We start from the raw sequence: 12,669 nt of genomic DNA, 5'->3' as shown, positions 1-12,669 counted from the left end.
GGATATGAATTTATCGCCATTATGTTGCTTGTAGAGTTGAAGTTTCTGGTGGTGTTCTCTGGTCCTTTCTAGTTATTGTTGCTTTTGGTCTTTTTTTTTCCCCATCTTTTCTCCCCTTAGAGAGTCCCCCTTAAAAGTGGTCATGAACTCCTTTAATTTTTGTTTGTCTGGGAAGCTTTTAATCTCTCCTTCTATTTTGAATGACAGACTTTCTGGATAAAGAATTCTTGGCTGCATATTTTTCTGATTCAGCACAATGAATATATCCTGACACTCCTTTCTGGCCTGCCAAGTTTCTGTGGATAGGTCTGCTGCAGACCTAATCTGTCTTTCCTTGTAGGTTAAGGACTTTTTTTTACCTTGCTGTTTTCATGATTCTTTCCTTGCTTGGGTATTTTGTGAATTTGACTATGATATGCCTTGTTGATTGTCAGTTTTTGTTGAATCTAATAGGAGTCCTCTGTGCTTCCTGGATTTTGATGTCCGTGTCTTTCCCCACGTTAGGAAAGTTTTCTGCTATGATTTGCTCACATAACTCTTCCACCCCTTTTTCTGTCTCTTCATCTTCTGGGATCCCTATGATTCTGATGTTGTTCCTTTTTAATAAGTCAATGATTTCTCTAATTCTTAAATTGTGCTCTTTTGCCCTATCTCCCTCTTTTTCTCTGCTTCATTGTTCTCCATAAGTTTGTCTTCTATATCACTGATTCACTCCTCTGCCTCATCCATCCTTGTCGCTGTGGTATCTATTCGAGATTGCAGCTCAGTTATAGCATTTTTTATTTCATCCTGACTAGCTTTTATCTCCACAGAAAGGGATTCTAATCTGTTTTCAAACCCAGCTAGTATTCTTATTCTCGTGATTCTAAATTCTGGTTCAGATGTATTGCTTATATCTGTGTTGATTAAATCCCTGGCTGTCATTTCTTCCTGTTCTTTCTTTTGGGGTGAATTCCTTCATTTCATCACTTCAAAGGAAGAAAAGGAATTAATACAGTAAAAGAAAAATTAAAAAACTAAAAACAACACAAAAAATCAAATAAAGGATGCTAGATCCTAGGTGTGTTCTGGTCTGGTTGTTGAAAGGAGCTTGATAGATTAGAGAAAAAAGGGAAAGATAAAAGCAAAAAAAAAAAAAAAGGAAAATGTTTGAAAATTTGAAAAAACGATTACAATGAAATAGAAAAAAATTAAATGATGGAAGTAAAAAAACAGAATTTGAAAAATTTACCAAAAGGTAAAAATAGAGTAGAAAAAAAATAAAAATATTTTTGATAGAAATGGAATAAAAATAAACATTTTCTCTTTCTGTATTCAAGAATAAGAAAAGAAAAAAAACCCAGCAAACAGACTGAAGTACGATTGAAATTACATCAGTTTCCCCTAGAAGTCGAACTATGAAGCACATTATAGTCTGTAAACTAAGCAGGTGGAGAGACTTATGTTGTTCCTGAAGAGCAATGTTGGCCCATTTGCATGGGGCTTAGTGTAATGGCTCCATTCTCCACTAGATGGTGCTGTTTAGCTTACTGCGGTGAATTGTTGTGGTGTCTGTAGGTGTTTTTGCACATGCACAGGAGAGGTGAAAATGGCATCACCCAGCTACCGCATCTCTAGTATCAGAACTTTGCTCTCCCTGACCAGCAATCATGCACCCCTCCTTTGTCTCCAGCTTCTGTACACTCCCTGCTTTTATATCATCCATGGCTAACCCATCAGGTTGCCAAGTGGTACCTCCCTCCTGAGTTTTATCTCATATGCAGCTGTTTCCCAACCCCACACTTCTGAACGACTGCAACTTTGACTCACTCAGACCTTCTGGGGGAGGGTCTCACTGAGCAATTGCCAGGTGCTGGCCCGCCCCCAGAAACATTCAAAAGACCACGCTGCTGCTGATGTCCAGAGACTGTGGCTAGGTGCCAGCCCACCTCAGAAAAAGTTCATGCAACTGTGTAGCAGCAGCATTTCAGGTATTGTGGAAAATCACAACACAAATCTGGTGCCAAGCTTCTCCCTTAACATCCTTGTTCCAGCACCAGTGAATGTGATTGTTTTCTGGGGTCTACTGGGACCTTTGCCTGTGGGGGCTGCACAGCTTCTACAAAGTGTCCTCCCAGCAAGGGAACCACTTCTCCCAAGTGGCCTGAGGACCCCGAGGACCTCACTCTGTGCTCCTGGGGATTCACCATTCCCACCAGAAGACCGCCAGGTATCAAGCTGTGGAGTTTCGGACTCTGTGCTCCTCCTGTTTATAGAGTCTTGATGGAATTTAAACCCTCTCCTTTCTCCTTTTTCCCTTTTTTGTTCAGTCCCTTATGTGCTCTTTATTTTCTCTCTAGCTGCTTTTGGGCGGGGGTGATGCTTTCTGTACTCTCCCCCAATCTCCGTCCTTTCTCTGCCAGCAAAAACAGCTCCTTGCCCTCTGTGGCTTTCTCCCCCAGTTCACCTCTCTGTGCCATGTACCTGCTGAGTTGCTGGTTCAGGTTGTGCAGATTGTTGTATTGATTCTCAAGTCCGTTTTCTGGGCCAACTGGATGGTTTAGTGTTGATCTGGCTGTATTTCAGGGATGAGAGATGCAAAAAAATCTTCCACGCTGTTCCATCATCTTGCCCCCTCCCTTATCTTTCATTATTTAATTGAATGTTATCGTATTTGTTGATTTGCTAATGTTGAACCAGCCTTGCATCTCAGGAATAAATTTCACTTGATCACGGTGTATGATTGTTTTAATGCATTGTTGCGAAGCCAGTTTGCTAGTGTTTTGTTGCAAATATTTGCACCTTTCTTCATCAAGGATATTGATCTATAGTTTTCTTGTAGTATTGTATTCTGGTTTTTGTAGCAGGGTAATGCTGGCCTTGAAAGATGAGTTTAGAAGTGCACCATCCTCTTTAATTTTTTGGAAGAGTTTGAGAAGGATTATCATTAATTTTTCTTTAAATATTTGGTAGGATTCATCAATGAAGCCATTTGGTCCTGGCCGTTTCTGTGTTGGGAGGTTTTTGGTTACTGATTCAGTATCCTTAATTGTTATTAGTCTGTTCAGATTTTTCATTTCATGATTTAATCTTGGTAGATTGTATGTTTCTTGAAATTTATCTATTTCTTCTAGGGTATACACTTTGCATGTAATTGTTCATTGCAGTCTCTATGGTTATATGTATTTCTGTGCTTAGTTGTATCTCTTCTTTCAATTCTGATTTTATATATTCATCATCTCTTTTTTTTGTCTTAGTCTAACTAAAGGTCAATTTTGTTTGTATTTTGAAAAAAACAGTGTAAATTCTTATCTTTTCCATTGTTTTTATGGTTTCTGTTTCATTTATTTCTTTTCTGATCCTTTTATTTTCTTCCTTCTCCTAATTTTGGTCTTAATTTTTCTTCTTTTTCTAGTTCTTTGAGGTATAAAGTTAGCTCGGTAATTTGAGGTATTTCTTTTTTCTTAATAAATGCATTTGTCACTATAAACTTCCCCCTAAGAGCAGCTTTTATTAGCATCCTCTAGGTTTGGGTGTATTGTGTTTCAATTTTTGTTTGTTTAAAGATTTTGTTTTATTTCACTTTTGATTTATTTTTCAACCCATTGGTTGTTTAAGGGTGTGTTTAGTTTCTACATGTTTTTAAATTTTCTGGCTTTCCTTTTGTTGATTTCCCATTTCATAATATTGTGATCAGAAAAGATAGTTGGTATTATTTCAGTCTTTTTAAATTTGCTGACTTGTTTTGTGTCTTACTCTATGATCTATCCTGCAGAATGTTCTTTGTGCATTTGAGAAGAATGTGTTTTGGATGGAATGTTCTCTTTATGTGTTTTAGGTCCATTTGGTCTAAAGTATAATTCAAGTCTAATGTTTCCCTTTTTATTTTCTGTCTGGATTATCTATCCATTGCTAAAAGTAGGATATTGAAGTCCCTTATTTTATTGTGGTCTGTTTGTTCTTCACATCTGTTGATTTTCACTTAGTATGTTTAGGTAATTTGATAATGGCTGTGCACATATTTGCAATTGTTAAATCTTGATAAACTGATATCTTTATCACTATATAATGGCCATCTCTACCATTTTTGGCTTAAATTCCATTTTGTCTGATATAAGTGTCTTCTTGCTTTCTTTTGGTTTCTACTTGCATGTGATATCTTTTCCCATCCTTTTACTCTGAGCCTATGTATTTACTTAAAGTTGAGATGAGCCTCTTATACACAGCGTATAGTTTTTTTCTTTATCATTAATCTACTGTGTATTTTCTGATTGGAGAATTCAGTCATTTACTCCATTTACATTTGGAGTAATTATTGGTATGTAAGAACTTACTAATATCTCCTAATTAATTACTTTTTGGCTGTTTTGTAGTTTTATACCTTTTTTCCTTTTCTTGCCGCCTACCTTTGTGAATTGGTGCTGTCCTATGAGGGTATTATCTGATTCCCTTGTCTTTATCTCTTGTGGATCTGCTATAAGTTTTTGCTTTATGGTTATCATGAGGCTGACATAAAATGTGTTATAGGTATAATAGTCCATTATATGTTGATAGAACCTTAACTTCAGTTGCATACAAAACCTTGACCCTTTTACCTCCCACCCCTTTATGTTTTTGATGTTACAGTTTATTTCTTTTTTGTGTTGTGTATTTGTTAAGAAATTATAGTAGCCATAGTTGCTTTTAATACTCTTTTCCTTCAACTTTTTTAATACAGTTAACTGGTTACTACATCATCATATTACAGAATTAGAGTATTCTAAATCTGACTGTATATTTGCCTTTACCAGTGTGTTGTTTCTTTTGAGAAGTTTTTGTGTTACTAATTAGTGTCTTTTTACTTCAGCTTGAAGATCTCCTTTCAGGATTTCTTGTGAACCATGTTATGTGGTGATGAACTCCCTCAGCTTTTACTTGTTTGGAAAAGTATTTCTTCTTCCTTTCTGAAAGATAGCTGAATACAGTGTTTTTGGCTGGCAGGTTTTTTTTTTGTAGCACTTTAACTGAATAATTCCTCTTTTGATTGTTCTGTAAGATTTCTGCTGAGAAATCCACATATAGCTTAATGGAGGTGCCTTTGTAGTCATATTATTTTCTCTTGCTACTTTTAGGATTCTCTGATTTTGATTTTTGACATTTTCATTATAATGTAAATTAGAGAAGACTATTTTGAATTGAAATAGTGGGAGGGTCTATTAGCTCCATGAACTTTGATGTGCATGTTTTTTTCCCCAGGTTTGGGAAGTTCTCAGCTATTATTTCTTTAAATAAACTTTCTGTCCCCTTCTCCCTCTCTTCTTCTGGAACTCCAATAATTATGATATTGGTGCTTTTATTCATGGCATTCAATAGGTCATGTATACTTTCTTCACTCTTACTCATTCTTTTCTCTTTGTTCTTCTCTGACTTGGTTATTTAAAAATTCTTATTCTCTAACTCGTCTATTTTTCTTCTATTTGATTTATTCTGATGTTGATGTTCTCTGTTGAATTTTTTTTTATTTTATTCATTCATTTAATTCTTTAGCTCCAGAATTTCTATTGTTTGTTTGTTTCTATCACTTTGTTAAATTTATCATTTATGTTTACATATTGGTTTTCTGATTTTTGTTGAATTGTCTTTGTTTTGTGAACTCATTAAGTTTTCTCAAAATAGCTATTTTGAATTCTTTAGGGTGAATTGCAGATCTCAGTATCTTTGGTTTTTGTTACTTGAAGAGTATAGTGCTCTTTTGGTGATGTCACGTTTTCTTGATTCTTCACGTTCCTTGAAGTTTTGCATTGCTGTTTTCACATTTGAAGTATCAATCACCTCTTTCAGTCTTTACTAGCTGCCTTCAGGTTAAGATACTTTTTATTGTATTATTTCAAAATAAGAGGCATTTGGAGTGTAATCATAAAGGCAACTTTATTTATGTGACCTGCAGTCCTTTAAAACTACTTAGTGGAGGTAATTCCTCTTATCTCTGAATGAAAATTTAGTGTAGTCTTCATTAGCATTATTAGTTAATTCTGTGTTGACTTTAGGTTGCAAAACATAAGCCTAAAATCAGTAATTAAAGATATGCAGCTTTCCAGGGCACCTGGGTGCCTCGGTTGGGCATCCAACTCTTGATTTCAGCTCATGTCATGATCCCAGGGTTGTGTGATCAAGCCCTGGGTCGGGCACTGCACTGAGCGTGGTACCTGCTTAAGATTCTCTCTTTCTGTCTTTCTCTCTTTCTCATTAAAAGCTTTGTGTAATATCAAAGCTCCACATATAAGTTAAATCATCTTCCAGCTGGCCCTGCTTTGGTCTAGATACTTTCAGAGGGGCACAGATGTGATATTAGTTGTATGTGGTCCTTCCTATTTCTTTCCATTTTCTTTTCCTTTTTATTTTCCAGTTTGTTAACTTGTAAGGTTGAAGTTGGAAAAGGGAGGAACTGTAGAGGAATAGAAATGTTATTATTTGACTCAATCCACTTTATGATGGCTTCAGGTTCTTTGAATCTGGCATCTATGCAAAGCTGTTGCTCTCATGGGTACTATCATGAATTCTTCCAGCTGCCCTCCCAAGTCCTCTAAGGAACTTCCTTTCTTGAGCCAGTGCTTCTTCTTGGGCCAGCCTCCATATTCCCCCTAGTGGTACACTTTACAGTTTCTTTCTACTTGAGTTTATTTTCCCTATCAGGCTGCCCTTTAGATATTTTAAAAAACAATTTTAGGTCAATATTTCTACTAGTATCACATTCTGATCCCTATGATATTCCTGCCCTGTATCCCTCTTGAAGAGGTAGGACACACATGAGGACTTTCTCTAAGGAAATCCTCCTCAAACATACTCTCCATACTTTTAACCATCCTATATATTTAATGTGTGTAAAAGGTTGAAAAGTGTCAACTGTTTTTAGTTAAATCTTTTAAAATTTTTGCAAATGGGCTAATACTTCCATTAGATGATAGAAAGTATAGAATGATGGTGCTTTTATGAAACTTGTAATTTAATATCTCATCATTCTTTTCCATATAATCTTTTAAGTATTTTTATTATTTAAGAGTTGTCAAATTTCAGCTGAACATAGATGAAGCTTTTATTTATTTGTGTTTGTTTTTCATATCTTATATAACATAGAAGAATTTTTCAGTCTAAGAGTGGTGTTGTCCTTTAGCTCAGGGAATTTCTTTTTTTTTTTAATATGAAATTTATTGTCAAATTGGTTTCCATACAACACCCAGTGCTCACCCCAACAGGTGCCCTCCTCAATACCCATCACCCACCCTCCTGTCAACCCTCAGTTTGTTGTCAGGTTTTAAGAGTCTCTTATGGTTTGGCTCCCTCCCTCTCTAACCTCTTTTGCTTTTTTTTCCTTCCCCTCCCCCCATGGTCTTCTGTTAAGTTTCTCAGGATCCACATAAGAGTGAAACCATATGGCATCTGTCTTTCTCTGTATGACTTATTACACTTAGCACAAGACTCTCCATTTCCATCCATGTTGCTACAAAAGGCCATATTTCATTCTTTCTCATTGCCATGTAGTATTACGTTGTGTATATAAACCACAATTTCTTTATCCATTCATCAGTTGATGGACATTTAGGCTCTTTCCATAATTTGGCTGTTGTTGAGAGTGCTGCTATAAACATTGAGGTAAAAGTGCCACTAAGCATCAGCACTCCTTTACCCCTTGGGTCAATTCCTAGCAGTACTATTGCTGGGTCATAGGGTAGATCTATTTTTAATTTTTTGAGGAAACTCCACAGGGTTTTCCAGAGCGGCTGCACCAGTTTGCATTCCCACCAACAGTGCAAGAGGGTTCCCGTTTCTCCACAACCTCGCCAGCACCTATAGTCTCCTGATTTGTTCATTTTAGCCACTCTGACTGGCATGAGGTGATATCTGAGTGTGGTTTTGATTTGTATTTCCCTGATGAGGAGTGACGTTGAGCATCTTTTCATGTGCCTGTTGGCCATCTGGATGCCTTCTTTAGAGAAATGTCTATTCATGTTTTCTGCCCACTTCTTCACTGGATTATTTGTTTTTTGGGGTGTGGAGTTTGGTGAGCTCTTTATAGATTTTGGATACTAGCCCTTTATCCGATATGTCATTTGCAAATATCTTTTCCCATTCCATTGGTTGCCTTTTAGTTTTGTTGATTGTTTCCTTTGCTGTGAAGAAGCTTTTTATCTTCATGAGGTCCCAATAGTTCATTTTTGCTTTTAATTCCCTTGCCTTTGGGGATGTGTCAAGTAAGAAATTACTGCGGCTGAGGTCAGAGAGGTCTTTTCCTGCTTTCTCCTCTAGGGTTTTGATGGTTTCCTGTCTCACATTTAGGTCTCTCATCCATTTTGAGTTTATTTTTGTGAATGGTGTGAGAAAGTGGTCTAGTTTCATTCTTCTGCATGTTGCTGTCCAGTTCTCCCAGCACCATTTGTTAAAGAGAGTGTCTTTTTTCCATTGGATATTCTTTCCTGCCTTGTCAAAGATTAATTTGCCATACTTCTGTGGGTCTTAATTCTGGGGATTCTGTTCTATTCCATTGGTCTATGTGTCTGTTTTTGTGCCAATACCATGCTGTCTTGATGATTACAGCTTTGTAGTAGAGGCTAAAGTCTGGGATTGTGATGCCTCCCACTTTGGTCTTCTTCTTCAAAATTACTTTGGCTATTCGGGGCCTTTTGCGGTTCCATACAAATTTTAGGATTGCTTGTTCTACCCTTGAAAGGAATGCTGGTGCAATTTTGATTAGGATTGCATTGAATGTGTAGATAGCTTTGGGTAGTATTGACATTTTAACAATATTTATTCTTCCAATCCATGAGCAGGGAATGTTTTTCCATTTCTTTATATCTTCTTCACTTTCCTTCATAAGCTTTCTATAGTTTTCAGCATACAGATCTTGTATATCTTTGGTTAGGTTTATTCCTAGCTATTTTATGCTTCTTTGTGCAATTGTGAATGGGATCAGTTTCTTTATTTGTCTTTTTGTTGCTTCATTATTAGTGTATAAGAATGCAACTGATTTCTGTACATTGATTTTGTATCCTACAACTTTGCTGAATTCATCTATCAGTTCTAGCAGACTTTTGGTGGAGTCTGTCGGGTTTTCCGTGTATAATATCATGTCATCTGCAAAAAGTGAAAGCTTGACTTCATAACTGCCAATTTTGATGCCTTTGATTTCCTTTTGTTGTCTGATTGCTGATGCTAGCACTTCCAACACTACGTTAAACATCAGCATTGAGAGTGGACATCCCTGTCGTGTTCCTGATCTCAGGGAGAAAGCTGTTTTTCCCCATTGAGGATGATATTAGCTGTGGGCTTTTCATAAATGGCTTTTATGATGTTTAAGTATGTTCCTTCTATCCCGACTTTCCTGAGGGTTTTATTAAGAAAGGATACTGAATTTTGTCAAATGCTTTTTCTGCATCGATTGACAGGATCATGTGGTTCTTATCTTTTCTTTTATTAATGTGATGTATCACGTTGATTGATTTGCGAATGTTGAACCAGCCCTGCATCCCAGGAATGAATCCCACTTGATCATGGTGTATAATTCTTTCTATATGATTTTGATTTTGATTTGATAGTATCTTATCGAGAATTTTTGCATCCATATTCATCAGAGATATTGGCCTATAGTTCTCTTTTTATGCTGGGTCTCTGTCTGGTTTATCAATCAAAGTAATGCTGGCTTCATAGAATGAGTCTGCAAGTTTTCCTTCCCTTTCCATTTTTTGGAACAGCTTGAGAGGATGGGTATTATCTCTACTTTAAATGTCTGGTAGAATTCCCCTGGGAAGCCATCTGGTCCTGGACTCTTATTTGTTGGGAGATTTTTGATAAACGATTCAATTTCTTCACTGGTAATGGGTCTGTTCAAGTTTTCTATTTCTTCCTGATTGAGTTTTGGAAGTGTGTGGGTGTTTAGGAATTTGTCCATTTCCTCCAGGTTGTCCAGTTTGTTGGTATATAATATTTCATAGTATTCCCTGATAATTGCTTGTATTTCTGAGGGATTGGTTGTAATAATTCCATTTTCATTCATGCTTTTATCTACTTGGGTCATCTCCCTTTTCTTTTTGAGAAGCCTGGCTAGAGGTTTATCAATTTTGTTTATTTTTTCAAAAAACCAACTCTTGGTTTCATTGATCTGCTCTACAGTTTTTTAGATTCTATATTGTTTATTTCTGCTCTGATCTTTATTATTTCTCTTCTTCTGCTGGGTTTAGGGTGTCTTTGCTGTTCTGCTTCTATTTCCTTTAGGTGTGTTGTTAGATTTTGTATTTGGGCTTTTTCTTGTTTCTTGAGATAGGCCTGGATTGCAATGTATTTTCCTCTCAGGAGTGCCTTCACTGTATCCCAAAGCATTTGGATTGTTGTATTTTCATTTTTGTTTGTTTCCGTATATTTTTTTAATTTCTTATCTAATTGCCTGGTTGACTCATTCATTCTTTAGTAGGGTGTTCTCTAACCTCCATGCTTTTGGAGGTTTTCCAGGCTTTTTCCTGTGGTTGATTTCAAGCTTCATAGCACTGTGGTCTGAAAGTATGCATGGTATGACCTCAGTTCTTTTATACTTATGAAAGGCTGTTTTGTGATCTCTCTTGGAGAATGTTCCATGGGCACTCGAGAAGAAGGTATATTCTGCTGCTTTGGGATGCAGAGTTCTAAATATATCTGTCAAATACATCTGATCCAATGTATCATTCAGGGCCCTTGTTTCTTTATTGATCCTGTGTCTAGATGATCTATCCATTGTTGTAAGTGGAGTATTAAAGTCCCCTGCAATTACCACATTCTTTTCAATAAGGTTGCTTATGTTTGTGATTAATTGTTTTATATATTTGGGGGCTCCCGTATTTGGCACATAGACATTTGCAATTGTTAGCTCTTCCTGATGGATAGACTCCGTAATTATTATATAATGCCCTTCTTCATCTCTTGTTACAGCCTTTAATTTAAAGTCTAGTTTTTCTGATATAAGTATGGCTACTCCAGCTTTCTTTTGACTTCCAGTAGCATGATAGATAGTTCTCCATCCCCTCACTTTCAATCTAAAATTGTCCTCAGGTCTAAAATGAGTCTCTTACAGACAGCAAATAGATGGGTCTTGATTTTTATCCATTCTGATACCCTATGTCTTTTGGTTGGGGCATTTAGTACATTTACATTCAGTGTTATTATTGAAAGATGGGTTTAGGGTCATTGTGATGTCTGTAGATTTCCTGCTTGTAGTGATGTCTCTGGTCCTTTGTGGTCCTTGCAACATTTCACTCACAGAATTCCCCTTAGGATGTGTTGTAGGGCTGGTTTAGTGGTGATGAATTCCTTCTGTTTTTGTTTGTTTGGGAATACCTTTATCTCTCTTTCTATTCTGAATGACAGACTTGCTGGATAAAGGATTCTCGGGTGCATATTTTTTTCTGTTCATCACATTGAAGATTTCCTGCCATTCCTTTCTGGCCTGCCAAGTTTCAGTAGATAGGTCTGCCACTAGTCTTATTGGTTTCCCTTTATATGTTAGAGTGTGTTTATCCCTAGCTGCTTTCAGAATTTTCTCTTTATCCTTGTATTTTGTCAGTCTGACTATGATATGTCATGGAGAAGATCGATTCAAGTTATGGCTGAAGGGAGTTCTCTGTGCCTCTTGGATTTTAATGGCTTTTTCCTTCCGCAGATCAGGGAAGTTCTCAGCTGTGATTTGTTCAAATACACCTTCAGCCTGTTTCTCTCTTCCTCTTCTGGAATTCCTATTATATGGATTTTGTTCCATTTCATTGCATCATTTAGTTCTCTAATTCTCCGCTCATACTCCTGGATTTTTTTAGTCTCTGCTTTTCTCAGCTTCCTCATTTTCCATAATTTTATCTTCTAATTCACCTATTCTCTCCTCTGCCTCTTCAATCCGAGCTGTGTTCGCCTCCATTTTATTTTGCACCTCATTTATAGCATTTTTTAGCTTCTCATGACGTTTCTTAGTCCCTTGATCTCTGTAGCAATAGATTCTCTGCTGTCCTCTATACTTTTTTCAAGCCCAGCGATTAATTTTATGACTATTATTCTAAATTCTTGTTCCATTATATTGCTTAAATCGTTTTTTATCTATTCGTTAGCTGTCGCTACTTCCTGGAGTTTCTTTTGAGGAGAATTCTTCTGTTTTGTCATTTTCGATAGTCCCTGGAATGGTGTGGAACTGCAGGGCACTTCTCCTGTGCTATCTGGAGTAACTTGTGTTGGTGGGTGGGGCTGCAGTCAGACCTGATGTCTGTCCCTAGCCCACTGCTGGGGCCACAGTCAGACTGGTGTGTACCTTATCTTCCCCTCTCCCAGGGGCAGAACTCCCTGTGCAGTGGTGTGGCCCCTTTCTGGGCTACTTGCACAGTGCCAGGCTTGTGGTGCTGCTTTGATGGGATCTGGCGTATTAGCTGGAGTGAATCTGCAAGGTGCACAGGGGTGGGAGGGGCAGGCTTAGCTCGCTTTGCCCTCTGTGGTCCCTTGCAGGAGGGGCCCTGCAGGACCAGGAGGGAGTCAGGCAGACCCATCAGAGGGATGGATCCACAGAAGCACAGCGTTGGGTGTTTGTGCGGTGCAAGCAAGTTCGGTGACAGGAAATGATTCCCTTTGGGTTTCAGCTGGGGGATGGGAGAAGGAGATGGTTCTGGCCAGTGCCTTTGTATCCCGCCGGGCTAAGCTCTGTCTTCCAGGGCT

At 37.6% G+C, this 12,669-nt stretch overlaps 1 protein-coding gene across 2 annotated transcripts in view; it reads left to right on the top strand.

The window, feature by feature from the left end:
* Nucleotides 1–12,669, top strand: part of SPAG16 (sperm associated antigen 16) — a 1,004,778-nt gene that overhangs the window by 71,515 nt on the left and 920,594 nt on the right. The gene's annotated exons all lie outside the window — the stretch shown is intronic.

This window comes from Prionailurus viverrinus, chromosome C1, assembly GCF_022837055.1.
Source record: "Prionailurus viverrinus isolate Anna chromosome C1, UM_Priviv_1.0, whole genome shotgun sequence".
Lineage (NCBI taxonomy): Eukaryota > Metazoa > Chordata > Mammalia > Carnivora > Felidae > Prionailurus > Prionailurus viverrinus.
Note: the sequence above shows the minus strand (reverse complement) of the source record. Positions and strands in the feature narration are given on the sequence as shown.